Source organism: Malaclemys terrapin, chromosome 19 (genome assembly GCF_027887155.1).
Source record: "Malaclemys terrapin pileata isolate rMalTer1 chromosome 19, rMalTer1.hap1, whole genome shotgun sequence".
NCBI classification, from domain to species: Eukaryota; Metazoa; Chordata; order Testudines; family Emydidae; genus Malaclemys; species Malaclemys terrapin.
Window position 1 is genome coordinate 1,035,122 of NC_071523.1, and position 15,877 is coordinate 1,050,998.

Genomic DNA, 15,877 nt, shown 5'->3' on the forward strand with positions numbered 1-15,877 from the left:
AGGCAAACCATTGCTTCGGTGCTGCACCCCAGGCCTGCCATTTTTATAAGGAGTTGGATGCTATGCTAGGTGGCGACCCCACCTCCACTGCCAAGAGCACTGTGGATACTTCGGCCGGGCTGGAATCGACGGAAACTAGACCGAACCCAGAGAAGGAAGTCATCAATGAAGAGATGGAGGCAGAAGAAGATGTGGAGCCCATGCTTGGCTTGCCCAATGCTGCGTGCAGTCAGAAGCTGTTCTCCACTCCAGAGGTGTCTAGCCATTCTCGGCAGTGAGCAAGAAGCAGGAGAGGAGACCCCTGGTAAGTGGTTTTGCTTTGTGAAGTGCAGAGGTGGGTTGAGGGCAGAGAAATGTAGAAGGGTGGCTTTGTTTTTGTGTGCTGGGCATTTCCCCGTGCAGCCAAGAACAGGATGTTGATGCACACCAAGATTTCATGGGAATCCTCTAGAGAGCTCTCTAGGAAATTTTCCTTGAGGTACTCACCAATCCTCTGCCAGAGGTTCCTTGGCAGAGCTGCTTTGTTCCTTCCCCCATTGAGGGACACTTTCCTGCACCATTCTGCAATCACTTGGGCAGGGACCAAAGTGGCATACAGGCGAGCACCATAGGGACTGGGGCAGAAGTAGTAGACACATCCTTGCTCCCCTGCTTTCCCTCAGGAGTGATATATCTGCCACAATGACCCTCATCTGTGGAAAAAGTTGGGAAAGTTTAGAGTATTGCTCCCCCCAATAAGTGCCCCAGGACCCTTTCACATTGCTTTTCTCCCAGGCACAAAGTCCCCTGCCCCTGGATTCACTCAACATGCTTGGGGTATTCGCCGGCATGTGTGCTTGTGAAGGGTCAGCGAGAAAGTGATAGGTATGTTACCAGCAGTGTATTTTAATGTAGTGTTTCAATGCTGTACATGTACTTAACAATTAGAGCCCCCTCTCCAGTTCACTGGCCCAGTATGAGGTTGTTAAAGATAGGGAAGCCTGCCTTGCGACTTTTTACACAACTTTGAGAAACTGGGCCTGAGGCCCTTTGTATGCTCTGAGTAGTAGGTCTGTATGTGTTCACCTCAGACCAGACCCACTCAGACAAACCCCAGGAACAAGGCTTTATTCTGTAAAGAACACAGAACAGGATTAAATAAATAAATGGAGATGTCCTATCTCCTAGAACTGGAAGGGACCTTGAAAGGTCCTTGAGTCCAGCCCCCTGCCTTCACTAGCAGGACCAAGTACTGATTTTGCCCCAGATCCCTAAGTGGCCCCCTCAAGGATTGAATTCACAACCCTGGGTTTAGCAGGTCAAAGCTCAAACCACTGAGCTATCCCTCCCCCAATTACAGTGCAACAGCCTCCTCTCTGCTGGCCTGCTACATGCTCCCAGCTCAGTCAGTGCTGAAACCTCCTGCCGGGGGTGGGTGCAGCATAGGGTTACCATATTTCAGCAAGCAAAAAAGAGGATGGGCAGAGCCCCGTCCCTGTCCTGCCCTGGCTCCGCCCCTGCCCCACCCACTTCCCGCCCCCCTCAGAACTCCCAACCCTCCCCCCCGCTCCTTGTCCCCTGACTGCCCCCTCCTGGGACCCCTGCCCCTAACTGTCCCCCCAAGACTTCACCCCCTACCTAAGCCTCCCTGCCTCTTGTCCCCTGACTGCCCCCTCCTGAGACCCTCCCCCCATCCTAACTGGCCACCTAGGACCCTACCCCCTACCTGTGCCCTGACTGCTCCAACCCTTATCCACACCCCCACCCCCAGACAGACCCCTGGGACTCCCACGCCCCATCCAACCACTCCCCACCCCCTGACAGCCCCCCCCAGAACTCCCGACCCATCTAAACCCCTCTGCTCCCTGTCCCATTGACTGCTCCGATCCCTCTCCCCACTCCTGCCCCCTGACAGCCCCCCCCCAGAACTCCCAACCCCCCCCGCTCCTTGTCCCGACTGCCCCCTCCTGGGACCCCTGCTCCTAACTGCCCTCCAGAACCCCACCCCCTACCTAAGCCTCCCTGCCTCTTGTCCCCTAACTGCCCCCTCCTAAGACCCCCCCAAACTGCCCCCCAGGACCCTACCCCCTACCTGTACCCTGACTGCCCAAAACCTTATCCACACACCTCCCAGAAAGCCCCCCCCCCCGAACTCCCGACCCCGCCCGTCTCTTGACTGCCCCCTCCAGAACCTCCCTGGCCTTCGGTTCGCCTAAGGTCTCTCTGGGAGCTTGCTCAGGAACTGGTATGCTGGGCAGCAGCGGGGGAGGAGCTCCAGACTGCCGGAGGCGAATGCAGGGAGGGAGTGAGTGAGTGAGCTCTGCTGCAGGGGGAGGAGGGACTCTCTCTCGCTGTCGGAGCCACATGTAAGTGGCACCATCCGGCTGCCCTGTTAGCCGCGCGTGCTCTGCATGGGGGGGGGGGGAAGTCCGGACATTAACAAATTCCCCCCGGACGCTATTTTTAGTTCAAAAGTCCGGACATGTCCGGGGGAATCCGGACGAATGGTAACCCTAGCGCAGTGGGTACATCCTGGCAGGAACCAGGAAGTTCTTCCAACATGCCGCAGTTTGTAGCTCACAACTTGTAGTTCCCAGGGCTGCTGTTGAAGCACACTGGACCTTGGGCTACACCCTTCCCCAGCTTATTGAAAGGGCAACCTCATCCCTTTCCTTAGTCAAAAACTGCTAAGGTTGAATATCACATGCTACCCCCCTTTCTTCAATGTTTCCAAGAGTTTTCTGCTGCACGTTGCCCCACAGCAGCACTGGCCAAACCCCAGGTCTCTGCTCCTCTTTCATCAGGCAGCCCACTGTTCCAGCACTGTCTTGTTGAGTGCCGTGGAGCTGGTGAACTGTCTCTGAGCAGCTCTCCAATCTGGTCCCACTCTGTCTGCCCTTCTCCAATCCAATTAGGTTCATTCAGACTTTCCTCAGTTTGGTTGGTCTCCTCTGTGGTCTCCCTGGTCTGATCAGGCTCCTCCAGGCAGTGGCAGATTTACCGTGAAACAAACCATGTGGTGGCACAGGGCCCCCAATGACAGAGAACCCCAAAATGCAGGACAAATCTGATAAATAACTGAATTTAATAAGTGTTGCAAGTCACGAAGTGGTCCAGGGTTTCTGCATCCTGCGAACTTATTTTGCAAACTCTGTTCTAAATGTGTTTTTTTGAGGTAGTCTAGCAAAGAATTTTTCTTCTCCATTTTTTTGCTGTCTTGGCAATAACATAACAGCAACTAAGGGAAATCGTCATTTGCCAATCAAAGTCTGTTTGCTTGACCAATTATCCAATTAAACAAAAGCACCCTCCCCTGCACTTTGCAACCATGCCCGTGATTTGCCATTAGTATGTGTAAGCAGAATCTGGATGAGCTCTCCCCTGACATCTAGTGGTGAGCTGTGGAAAAAGACTTCAGAAGCTGATCTGGACACATGGACACACCCACGCTGCCTAGGTGCTCAGCATGGTGGGACTGCTTGCCCAAATGATTACTTGTGGCTAGTGTTGTATCCCCAGTCTCCTTGTTATTGGGGCAGAAATAATAAAGGGTTTCTATCCATGTAGTCTTAACTGAGGGCAGCAGACCTGTACCTGGCATACCCCGATGGAGGGACTCACGCTCAACTGAACAGCACTCGCTAGGCATGGTGAAGTTGTAGAGCGATTTCTTTGTTTTGTCCCGCTAAAATCCCACACTTTGGAAGGTCTAGAGACAACTGTTTTGGAAATCATTGCAAATTAGGTTTGGACATCAAAAATTATCCTGGGCAGAGCTTTGATAATGCTGCAAATATGGCAGGAATACATTCAGGTCTACAGGCAAGACGGAACAATGCAAGCCCTCTGCTTTATTCATACCATTTTCCAGCCATTCCTTAAATTTAATCTGCAATACTGCAGCCGAATCTTGTGAGGGAACTATACATTTTTTTGACTTAGTTCAAAACGTGTATATCTTTTTTTCGGTTTCCATGCATCGGTGGAATATGCTACAATCCGGAGCAGGCAAATGAAAAACATTTGACAGTCAAAAGAATTTGTGACACCAGGTGGTCTGCTCATGCAGATGCTGTTTTGGCTTTGAAAATGAGTTATGATGAAATAAAGAAAACCTTATTAGACATAGCCACATCAAATTCTGAAAAACCACATGTGAAAACTGAAGCATAATCCTTAGCAGAAAAGTTTGAAAAGCATGACCATTGCTGTTTTTATGTTTTTGTAGAACCATTTACTTTAAAGAATTAATGCCATCAGAAAATCGCCGCAAAAGGTTGATACAGATTTATTGAATGCTGCACAATTGTTAGCCTCAGTTAAAAGTTTTGTCATGGAAGTTCAAAATGACTATAGCTCAGTGAAGCAGAGGCACTAACATTAACAGAAAATATAGGTTCCTTGATATATCTGATGAGAAGTGTAAAAAAAGCAGGAAGTTATTTTTCGATGAAACTAGAGACAATGAAATCAATTTAAAAGGGAAAGAGAAGATCATAGTTGAAACAGTCAATGTTATTTGTGACACAATAATAGTGCAATTGCAGAGTAGAGGTGAATCTCTAAAGAAAACTGTTGATTTATTTTGCATGGGTTTTTTACAGAAATATGGACGAAAATGCTAAAAGCCACTACAGTAAGAAATTAAGTGAATTCTACTGAGAGGACATAGACACAAATCTTTTTGAAGATGAAGTGAAACATTTCATTAATTTTATCAAAAATTTGGAGGTCTGTGCTTCAAGATCACCAGTTGATTTGTATAGACTTGTACGTGATGGTTTGCAGGCAACCTTTCCAAATGTAGAAACCATTCTGAAAATATTTTTAACAATACCTGTCACAAATGCTTCTGGTGAACATTTTTTCTGTATTGAAACAAGTAAAAATTATTTGTGAAATACAATGAGTCAGGAACATTTGACAAGTTCGGCAATATTGACGATTGAAAGTGCCTCTTTATAAAATATTACTTACGATGACTTAATTGTCGATTTTGTACAGAAAAAGTGTAGAAAAAAGCTATCTGAATAACTTTTTTTTTCAAATTGAATAAGTTTCTTCAGAGGAAGTTAACTTTAATTTTTCCATTCATGAGTCATCTATACTTGTTATTTTTACACATTTTTCACGTTAGCGTAATGCAAATATAAGCTTTCTTCTAGACCAGAAGTTCATAGAATCATAGAATATCAGGGTTGGAAGGGACCTCAGGAGGTCATCTAGTCCAACCCCCTGCTCAAAGCAGGACCAATCCCCCAGGGCTTTGTCAAGCCAGGCCTTAAAAATCTCTAAGGAAGGAGATTCCACCACCTCCCTAGGTAACACATTCCAGTGCTTCACCACCCTCCTAGTGAAAAAGTTTTTCCTAATATCCAACCTAGACCTCCCCACTGCAACTTGAGACCATTACTCCTTGTTCTGTCATCTGGTTCCACTGAGAACAGTCTAGATCCATCCTAGTTCTCAGACTATGGTCTGAGAACTCCATTCAGGTGGACCGAGGAAAGGTTATTAATTTTTTTTTATAAAGTGCTCTAATCCAAAGCACTTTACAATAGTTAGCTAATGGTACAAACAACATTTGGAAAGATCATTAAGTGGTCTGCCGAGACCCTCAGCAATTTTCAAGTGGTCTGTGAAAAAAAAAGTTAGACTATAAAAACAATCAAGGTACCTCCTTTATGTTCATTTATTTCCTATTACTTATAATATAGGAGGAGGATGAAAAAAAAAAGAATGAAAAATGGGAGGGTGAAGAGGGAGAATGTTCTTTTTCTTGGCTGGGTCCCAAGGGGGGGCCCCCCGAAAATGAAGCTGCGCACAGGGCCCCACTAACTCTAAATCCGCCTCTGCCTCCAGGTCAGAGTACTGAGGGTCTGAGTCAAACTGGTCTGGGTCTTGTGATTCAATACAATCAGTGCTGGCTTCCCTTCTTTGCACTGTCCATCCCCCATGTCCCAGGCATCCCCTATGTATGTCATCCCCCTACTGATTTTCTTTCCCCTATAGCAGCCTGGCCTATCTACAGAGCCCCCAGGAAGTTCCTTCCCTGCCCCTGCCTCCAATGGGAAGTTTCCCTCAATTCCCGGCTTGGCTCCCTCCATTTATCATGTAACTTCCTGTCTGCTGGTTGATTGGCCCCACCGATAGGTAGAAACATGCATGGTGTAATTTGGTTACAGTGTATTGCCTGTTCCCCTCCTCCTGATTCTGGCTGTATAGTATAGACAGGCAAGTCCCCTTGTCTTCTGATCATGATATAGGGAATTGGTTCCCATCTGTCTCCCAGTTTCTGTTTCCCTTTCTTCTCCTTGGTTACTAGCATCCTGTCTCCAGGAGTCAGCGGAGCTTCTCGCATCTGGCAGTCATAGTACTATTTTGGGTGAAGTTTGGTGGCTTCAGATGCCTGTGCAGCCTCTCTAGGCATTCCCTTAGCCGGGAGATGTACTCCTCCACTCCCTCATCTCCCCGGTGGGGGAAACCCAGAGCCACATCTATCTTCAGCCTGAGGTGCTGGCCAAACATTAAGAAGAACGGGGAAAACCCATTGGACTCATGCTGGGTGCAGTCATGGGCTCAATATAGTCCTTCCAGTTTGCCTTTTGGTCCGGATGCAGGGTTCTCAGCATATCCATGAGTGTTTGGTTGAACCGCTCAGTAGTCCCATTCCCTTGAGGGTGACAGGGTGTGGGTCTGCTCTTTGAAGTCCCCAACAGTTTCCAAAGCTGGACCAGGAGATTACATTTGAAATTTCTCCCCTGGGCCATATGTATCCTTTCAGGGATGCCATAATGGCAGATGAACTGTTTCCACATCACCTTGGCCACAGTAGATGCCCGCTGGTCGTGAGTAGGTTATGCCTGAGCATAGCAAGTGAAATGATCAGTGACTACAAGGACATTCTTGATGCCCCCCCACAGGATGATTCCAGGGTGAGAAAGTTGAGGCACACTAGCTCCAGGGGCCTTTTGGTATGGACTGAGGTAAGTGGAGCTCTGCCTTTAGAGATGCCTCTCTTTCTTAGGCAGCACCTTTCACAAGAGAGGCACCACCCCTGGATGGTGGATTGCATGCCTTGGCAATAACAGCGAGAGTAGATGAGATCCACCATACTGTCAATGCCCATGTGTCCCATGTTCGTGTGCAGAGCTTCGAACACTTCTCTCTGGAGTTTCTCTGGCAGCACCACCTGTTGGATCTCTCCTGGGATTGTTGTCCTCCTGTAAAGGATCCCCTCTATCAGCGACAGTCGCTTCCATTGACTCAGTAATATCTGTACTGGTGTTTCTTCCTTCAGCCTCTCCCAGGCACTGGGTGCCCATTGCCTGGGCAATCCTTACTTGGGAGATTAGTGCATCCTTTTCCTGCAGTCTCTTCAATTCTTCCTTAGGCAGGCCTGGGATTAATTCTATGCTTGGCCTGTGGAGCTCTCTCCGTTGCATTCCTTTAGCATTCACCTTGGGTTGCTATGGAGGACACATTGCATATTCATAATAGTAGCCACCTCCTCCTGGGGTAAGTGAGACAGGCCATCAGCACTGGCATTACTTCTCCCAGACCCGTACTTTATGTTGAAGATGAACTCTGCCGGCTTTGCCATCCACCTTTGACTGGTTGCATCCAATTTAGCAGTAGTAGTAACGTAGGCCAGTGGATTGTTGTCAGTCAATACTGTACATTGGTGTCCTAGAAGATAGTCTCTAAATTTATCTGCAGCCGCCCATTTTAATGCCAAAAACTCCAGTTTATGGGCAGGATATTTTTTTTCTGAGGGAGTTAAGCCCCTGCTGGTATAAGCTATGACCCTCTCCTACCCTGACTGAACCTGAGCCAGTACAGCTCCTAGCCCCTCTGTGGATGTGTCTGGAGTATGAATGGTAAGCTGTAATCAGCATATCCCAGTACTGGTGCAGTAGTCAGCTTTGTCTTCAGCTCTGTAAAAGCTTGGCCACATTCCTCTGTCCAAATAAAAATGGGTATCTTAGTGGGACCCCTCTGATTTCTCCTTCTGGTCTGGGCTTCAACTGCAGTTAATCTGAATAATGGGGCTGTCAGTTTGGAGTAGCCTTTGATGTATCTCCTGTAATAGCCAGTGAATCCAAGAAACTGTAATACTTCCTTCCTGTTAGAAGGGGTCTTCCAATCCCTCACCTGCTGTATCTTATTTGGACCTGTTGCAATGCCTTGGGCAGACGCTATGTGCTCTTCTCATAGCAAGTGACACTTCCTGGGCTTCAGCTTGAGACCGTGTTGACGGAATCTATCAAAAGCCATCTCCAGGCACTGTAGATGCTCCTCAAAAGTATGGGAGAACACGATGACATCATCAAGGTAAATCAGTATTGCTGAGAAGTTTTAATCCCCCAAGACATGCATCATCAGCCCCTGGAAGGTAGCCAGGGAATTCTGTAGACCGAAAGGCACCCGATTACATTCAAACAGCCCCATAGGGGTTTTGAATGTGGTTTTGGATTTATCCTCCTCTGCCATTTCCACCTGCCACTATCCTGAGTGTGAAGTAATATCTGGCTCCTCCAAGGGCATCCAGGGCTTCTTTGATACGGGGCAGAGGAAATGCATCTCGAGTGGTTTTAACATTCAACTATCTGTAGTCAATACACACTCGCATAGAACCATCTTTCTTCCATGCCACCACCATAGGTGAAGCAAAAGGGCTTTGACTTGGTCTGATTGCTCCTGCCTCCGCCATCCCCTGCAAGTGTTTACGGACCTCCTGATATTGTGCTGGAGAATAAAATGGGTATCTTAGGGTTGCCTAACAGCAATAGTATCAATCAGGGGTATCTCATGCTTGATTGTGGAAGTGCAGCCCAAGTTGAGATCATTTTGAGAGAATACGTCTGCATTCTGCATGAGCAATTCTTCCAATATCTTCAGTTGAGCTGGGTCCTGCACAGCTACCTGACTCAAGTCCACCTCTGGCACAGCAGTATCGGCCTGTGCCACTTCCCTCAGTGCTTGTCCTGGAGAATATTTAATGTTGCTGCTCACACTAGCCATGCTGTAGACTACTGAAGCTGTCACTAGATGCTGGTTCCTCTTTATTACAGCTGTTGTTTGTCCTACATTTTGTAGATAAATATAACCCTTCCCGTATTCAGCATCTGTTATGCCTATCTCCACCCTCAGGTCTTCTGGCAGGTGAGTCTTAGCATCAGGTTCTACCAGAATAGTGTATGGTCCCCATCCTACACCACAGGAGGCCTTCACAGGTTCACTTCTTCCTTCTCCAGCTCTTAACAAGATGGGTTGCTGGCCAGTGTATCTCAAGGATGGCCTCCCTTGGCCAGAGACCACTTGCTTGTAGGCTGCATACCAGACACTGACTTCCCTTTCAGGCAGGCCGGGAATTAGTTCCCCCACTTGTTAGCTAAATCCGGCCAACTGGTACGGATGACATTTGTCCCTAACAACATGGGGACTTCCTGGTGGTACTTCATTCCAGGCACTACAAGGTCAGGGACTCCCTTGTAGGTTCGGCAAAGAAAAGATAAATCTAACTTGATTGCTCCTTGATGGGACTGATGGAATGGATAAGACAGAGTCTGTCTGGGCAAAAATCACATTGGGAAAGAAAGCTACTAGAGCCTCCCCTGAGATACTGCTTGGGGTGCGCTACAGACTGCCGGGATCTAATTTGGACATGGCTAGAGACCTCTTTAATGTTTTTAATGAAGTAAACACTAATGGGAATTGTGTGATCATGGGAGACTTTAACTTCCCAGATATAGACTGGAGAACAAGTGCTAGTAATAATAATAGGGCTCAGATTTTTCTAGATGCGCTAGCTGATGGATTCCTTCACCAAGTAGTTTAAGAACCAACAAGAGGGGATGCCATTTTAGATTTGGTTTTGGTGAGCAGAGAAGACCTATAGAAGACATGGTTGTAGGGGACAACCTTGGTTCGAGTGATCATGAGCTAATTCAGTTCAAACTAGATGGAAGGATAAACAAAAATAGATCTGAGACTAGGATTTTTTATTTCAAAAGAGCTAACTTTAAAGAATTAAGGAAATTAGTTAGGGAAGTGGATTGGACTGAAGAATTTGTGGATCTAAAGGCGGAGGAGGCCTGGAATTACTTCAAGTCAAAGGGTATGTCTACACTACAGGATTAATCCGAATTTATATAATTCGAATTTTGGAAACAGATTGTATAAAGTCGAATGTATGCGGCCACACTAAGCACATTAATTTGGTGGTGTGCGTCCATGTACCGGGGCTAGCGTCAATTTCCTGAGCGTTGCACTGTGGGTAGCTATCCCATAGTTCCCGCAGTCTCCCCCGCCCATTGGAATTCTGGGTTGAGATCCCAGTGCCTGATGGGGCAAAAAATATTGTTGCAGGTGGTTCTGGGTACAGCCTCACCCCTCCCTCCATGAAAGCAACAGCAGACAACCATTTCGCGCCTTTTTTCCTGGGTGAACACTGCAGACTCCATACCACGGCAAGCATGGAGCCCGCTCAGCTCAAGACAACAGTCATGAACATTGTAAACACCTCGCGCGTTCTCATGGAGTTTATGCTGAGCCAGGACCAGAAAAACGAGGCGAGGAGGCGGCGGCGATGGCAGCGCAGCGACAAGCGTGATGAGGACATGGACATGGACATGGACACAGAATTCTCTCAAACCGCGGGCCTTATTGGCTCAAAGGGTCTCCTTCAAACTACAGAATCTTTTAAAATACCTTTTCCCCGTAATCTCCCCCAGCAAAGGATACAAACTGGCCTGCAAGGGCAAGTCAAAGATGCCTAGAGGATGAAACAAGCCACACAAATCCACTCACCTGCCAAAGAAAATATTCACTCCTGCCCATTTGCACATGTGCAAAGTGCACACAATCTCACCATGCCCTGAGCTCCCATGGAGCTGCCATTCTGTTCCCTGCTCAGGGGCTTGTGCACTAACGAGGCTTGTGAAGTGAGCGTATTTCAAAGTACCACCAGATTAGCTAGCCAGGGGCTCCCACCTGTCATGGGAGGTGGTTGCCTCCTTTTGGAGTCAAATGCCTGTTTGCATCCCATAAGAAGAGAGGGAAATAAGAATTTTGGGTTGGCTTCCCAGGTCTGATTCATTGTGGGATGATACAGATGTGGAGCTTTTTGTAGAACAACTGCTCTTAACCCTTATTCACTGCCACTACTTCGGTGGATGATGATGTGTCACTAGGATACACTGGCTACCAAGGAAGTGATAGCTTGGAGCTGCCAAAGGACCATTGCCATGGCAGGATATTTCTGCTTTTTAGTCCTCATGGAACAACTTTTCTGGACAATATATAAAATCAGATGTAGTTCTTTATCATGGTCTTGACTCAACACAGTTTGGAGAGCCATATCCCAGAATACTTTCCTTTGTTCCAGTTCTAAGTCCTGGCTGACCAATACAATCAGCCCTTGCTGCATAACTAACCCTTAAAGAACTGAGGCTGGACTCACTCCTTGATAAATTACAATGAAGAACTGAAGCTGATTTTAGTACATAGCTATTACAGTGAGGGGTGCTTTAGTAATCTATCTCTGGGCATTTCCAACACACCCCTCACCTAAGTGTCTGGGTACCCAATAGAATGATCAATCAGTGATTGCTGTCTGAAACGCACTATTCTCTTCATGACCTTTTTCACTGTGATAGGCAGCATTATCTAGTGCAATGGGATAGGGCTCAGGAGACTGGGGTTCTAGCTTTAGCTCTGCTACTGCAGTGCTGGGTGGCCTTGGGCAAGTCACTTAGAATCATAGAATCATAGAATATCAGAGTTGGAAGGGACCTCAAGAGGTCATCTAGTCCAACCCCCTGCTCAAAGCAGGACCAATTCCCAGCTAACTCATCCCAGCCAGGGCTTTGTCAAGCCAGGCCTTAAAAACCTCTAAGGAAGGAGACTCCACCACCTCCCTAGGTAACGCATTCCAGTGTTTCACCACCCTCCTAGTGAAATAGTTTTTCCTGATATCCAACCACTGCAACTTGAGACCATTGCTCCTTGTTCTGTCATCTGTCACCACTGAGAACAGCCGAGCTCCATCCTCTTTGGAACCCCCCTTCAGGTAGTTGAAGGCTGCTATCAAATCCCCCCTCATTCTTCTCTTCTGGAGACTAAACAATCCCAGTTCCCTCAGCCTCTCCTCATAAGTCATGTGCTCCAGACCCCTAATCATTTTTGTTGCCCTCCGCTGGACTCTTTCCAATTTTTCCATATCCTTCTTGTAGTGTGGGGCCCAAAACTGGACACAGTATTCCAGATGAGGCCTCACCAATGTCGAATAAAGGGGAATGATAACGTCCCTCGATCTGCTGGCAATGCCCCTACTTATACAGTCCAATCTTCCACTTCTTGTAAGCTTCTTTTTTGCGTTTAAGATCAGCAAGGATTTCACTGTTTAGCCAAGCTGGTCGCCTGCCATATTTACTATTCTTTCTACACATCGGGATGGTTTGTTCCTGCAACCTCAATAAGGATTCTTTAAAATACAGCCAGCTTTCCTGGACCCCTTTGCCCTTCATGTTATTCTCCCAGGGGATCCTGCCCATCTGTTCCCTGAGGGAGTCGAAGTCTGCTTTTCTGAAGTCCAGGGTCCGTATTCTGCTGCTCTCCTTTCTTCCTTGTGTCAGGATCCTGAACTCGACCATCTCATGGTCACTGCCTCCCAGGTTCCCATCCACTTTTGCTTCCCCTACTAGTTCTTGCCTGTTTGTGAGCAGCAGGTCAAGAAAAGCTTTGCCCCTAGTTGGTTCCTCCAGCACTTGCACCAGGAAATTGTCCCCTACACTTTCCAAAAATTTCCTGGATTGCCTGTGCACCGCTGTATTGCTCTCCCAGCAGATATCAGGGTGATTAAAGTCTCCCATGAGAACCAGGGCCTGCGATCTAGCAACTTCTGCTAGTTGCCAGAAGAAAGCCTCATCCACCTCATCCCCCTGGTCTGGTGGTCTATAGCAGACTCCAACCACGACATCACCCTTGTTGCTCACACTTCTCAACTTTATCCAGAGACTCTCAGGTTTTTCTGCAGTTTCATACCGGAGATCTGAGCAGTCATACTCCTCTCTTACATACAACGCAACTCCCCCACCTTTTCTGCCCTGCCTGTCCTTCCTGAACTGTTTATATCCATCCATGACAGTACTCCAGTCGTGTGAGTTATCCCACCAAGTCTCTGTTATTCCAATCACATCATAGTTCCCTGACTGTGCCAGGACTTCCAGTTCTCCCTGCTTGTTTCCCAGGCTTCTTGCATTTGTGTATAGGCACTTAAGATAACTCCTCGATCGTCCCTCTTTCTCAGCAAGAGACAGGAGTCCTCCCCTCTTGCGCTCTCCTGCTTGTGCTTCCTCCCAGGATCCCATTTCCCCACTTACCTCAGGGCTTTGGTCTCCTTCCCCCGGTGAATCTAGTTTAAAGCCCTCCTCATTAGGTTAGCCAGCCTGCTGGCGAAGATGCTCTTCCCTCTCTTCGTTAGGTGGAGCCCGTCTCTGCCTAGCACTCCTTCTTCTTGGAACACCATCCCATGGTCGAAGAATCCAAAGCCTTCTCTCCGACACCACCTGCGTAGCCATTCGTTGACTTCCACGATTCGCCACTTCTCTTGGTGCCTCTTCTCTCTCTGCCCCACCTTGTCTATTTCAGTCTCTTTGGGGCAGAGACTGCCTTTTTTCATGCCTGTGTACAGTGCCTAGCACAATGGGGCCCCTGATCTGATTTGGGGCCATTGTGTAAATGGAAATGTGGACAAAAGTGATCTGGTAGGTTCTAAGCCCCCTGGGACAGGGATTGTCTCCTCAGGCCACTGCCACCGCCCTGACAGGTGGCTCTTACCAGCTGGCTTTTGGCGGGAGCAGCACAGGGGCAGCACTTCCAGTGGCAGGATCTGGCCCCCACTCCCTGTTTGTGCACCACAATATCCGTGTTAATCAGTGGTAACAATAAATGGCATCAGAGCTGGGCTTTCTCCTCTGGATCCACTGGGCTGAGGGACACCTGCTACCTGCAACTCTCCACCATGGTGATTCAGGCTGCAGCAGTGTCAGGATACTGATGGGTGATGGGGGTGGAGGCGTGGGGGGTGTTTGCACTGGAGAGATACAGGACCACCTAAGGAGCAAGGATCCGTCCTCTGGGCAGATGTCCCTCAATGCTAAATAGAGAGGGGGGAAGAATCCAGGAAAGAGTGGATGGGAGCAGAGCAGCATCTGTGTTTCCCCATCTGGTCCCAGCTATTCCTTCACAAGTGCTGCATTCATGTCAGTGGGCTGGAGGACCGGGGTTCTGCCCCCAGCCACCCCCCCCCAGTGGTGGGGTAGTGTGCTGTCCCTCTTAGAGGTGCAGATGGGGGACAGCGGGACCCAGTGTTTTCCCCAGAAATTGAAATGGGAGTATGTGTTCGAATATGGGAGGGGGGTGAGGACCGACGAGAGTTGAAACCATGAGGGTAAGGTGGGCTGTATGGCACTATAGTAAAATCTGAAAAATGTTTTACGACTATTTTATTAGATTTAACTCATGTTTTAAAATCCTCACAGAAATTAAAGTTGGCTACTCAAGCCTACTATGAAGCACTGTATCTACATCCTTCTTGGTTTCTTCTTGTAATTTTGCACAACTCTTTGGTGTCTTCTTGTGTGTCCGATACTTCCAGTCTTTCATTATATGCTCATGTTCAGACAGAAGGCAACTTCTTTCAGAATACAAAATTCTGTTCAGTAAGGAAAAAGAACACTCAACTATAGCTGTTGAGACTGGGAGTAGCAAGAGATGAATTCCTACTTCTTTCATCTCAGGAAACATAGTAGCACAAAGATTGGGCCAAACCACTAGTGATGATAAAGAAGAAAAAGTTGAAGTTAAATTTTCATTCATTCGTTGTAGGATATTCCACTTTGTGTTCAAAATTCTCTATTCTGTCCTGAGCACAAGGCAGCCCCATTGCTGGTAGATACTTTCCAACTGGCCATCACGTACAGCTCCCAGCTAAAACCTCTCCATCACATCATCAACAATCTACAACCTATCCTGGAAAACGATCCCTCACTCTCACAGACCTTGGGAGGCAGGCCAGTCCTCGCTTACAGACAGTCCCCCAACCTGAAGCAAATACTCACCAGCAATTACACACCACACCACAGAAACACTAACCCAGGAACCAATCCCTGTAACAAACCTCGTTGCCTACTCTGTCCCCATATCTACTCTAGTGACACATCAGAGGACCTAACCACATCAGCCACCCCATCAGGGGCTCATTCACCTGCACATCTACTGGTGTTATATATGCCATCATGTGCCAGCAATGCCCCTCTGCCATGTACATTGGCCAAACCGGACAGTCTCTATGTAAAAGAATAAATGGACACAAATCGGACATCAGGAATGGTAACATACAAAAGCCAGTAGGAGAACACTTCAATCTTCCTGAACATTCTATAATAGATTTAAAAATAGTCATATTTCAACAAAAAAACTTCAAAAACAGACTTCAAAGAGAAACTGCAGAGCAACAATTCATTTGCAAATTTAACACCATTACCCTGTTTCCCCGAAAATAAGACATCCTCCGAAAATAAGGCCTACTTACAGTTTTGCCTCTCGTTGTAATATAAGGCATCCCCCCGATAATAAGACCTCCCCGATAATAAGGCATCCACCGATAATAAGGCATTTTTCATTTCTGAAAAATAAGACATCCCCTGAAAATAAGACCTAGCGCATCTTTGGGAGCAAAAATTAATATAAGACACTGTCTTATTTTCGGGGAAACAGGGTAATTTGGGCTTGCATAGGGACTGGGAGTGGCTGGCTCACTACAAAAGCAATTTTCCCTCTCTTGGTATTGACACCTCCTCATCAATTATTGGGAGTGGACCACATGCACCCT